Source organism: Palaemon carinicauda, chromosome 3, assembly GCF_036898095.1.
Source record: "Palaemon carinicauda isolate YSFRI2023 chromosome 3, ASM3689809v2, whole genome shotgun sequence".
In the NCBI taxonomy this organism is placed as follows: Eukaryota; Metazoa; Arthropoda; class Malacostraca; order Decapoda; family Palaemonidae; genus Palaemon; species Palaemon carinicauda.
Window position 1 is genome coordinate 146,008,050 of NC_090727.1, and position 1,227 is coordinate 146,009,276.

At 39.6% G+C, this 1,227-nt stretch overlaps 1 protein-coding gene across 1 annotated transcript in view; it reads right to left on the bottom strand.

The window, feature by feature from the left end:
• Positions 1-467: 467 nt before the first annotated feature.
• LOC137638599 (synaptotagmin-10-like) overlaps positions 468-1,227 on the bottom strand; it is a 38,755-nt gene continuing 37,995 nt past the window's right edge. Inside the window, exon 10 of the mRNA XM_068370810.1 lies at positions 468-1,227. This exon is cut by the window's right edge and continues 2,407 nt beyond it. The gene's annotated coding sequence lies outside the window, so the exon portion shown is untranslated.

Here is a 1,227-nt window from a genome sequence, read left to right on the forward strand (position 1 = left end):
GATGTATAGGGTCCTTTCAAACCCCCTAATCCCTTCCCCATGAGGTTAGTGAGGTTGCAGATTTTACTAGAAACTATCAAGCTTGATTTGGTATCAAACCCCTGTCCAACAGATTACTAAGCTGGGATGTTTCTAGGAGGCTGGATCTAGCCAGACTTGATCATGGTGGTGCCATTGAAGAAACTCTGAGAAGTATCCAGTCACAGGATCAGCAATGTTGTCACCTTATATACAACATGAAACTGGATAAAGCCAGATAAAGATGAACAAATTGTGCTCAGCCAGTATAATGTGAGACTAAACTGCGTAGAACCATCCTTGAAGGCAAAATATGTTTTGTATGTGACAAAGAAGCCTCATCTTATGAAGACAGAATAGTGATGACTTTGAAAACTATTAACAGACTTCATGAATGTTAGATATCACCATTGTGAATGCTTGACAGACCTGTACAGGAAAAAAAAAAAAAAACACTAGAAAAACTCTCACAAGCCATGCAAGATATGGGCAATCCTTTCCAGGAGGAGAGTTTGGACCTGCTCTCACTTAATACAAAGGATCTTTTTCACCAAACTACCGCTGAACTGATTGCCCCACACCTTGAGAAAGGTAAGATCCATTTGCTGGAGTTTATGATAGGACTGGAAGAGTAAGAAAAATCCTCCTATGGACCAATCAAAAAGAACAGGGTTGACTTTTCTTGACAGGTACCAACTAGCTGTTTACTCTTCAAAGCAAAAGTGCTGACGAAAGTTTGTCAACTGTTCTCCAATTTGTTCATATTATGCCAGAGTAGTGTGACTTGAAAGATGTCTTCCATCATAAAAACCACTCACATCCTGCTGCCCTCAGTTTGAAGCACACCTGTAAGAAATCAAACTTCACTACCATTCTTGAGAGTCAAGTTACAGCCCCTCAGGCAGAGCTAGATGTTCTGTTATCATTGATTGTGCATAGTTGGTAAGCAGTCTGCCCCTATGCAATTCAAAGACATTTGAAGAGTATAAAATGCTTAATGTCCTTCCTAAAATACAAGCTTAGTGTACCAGTTGCAAGATAATAGACATTGGATTTGATGTTTACCAGCCATCTAGTCTGAAAGTTTAAACTAGATCAGTGAGGACATGGGGTAAGACTCAGGGTGGCAAAGGAGTACAAAATTCCCTCAAACTAATAAAACTTCCAGAGAAAAAATGACAACAAAACTGAGGCATTCAAAATTCTGGC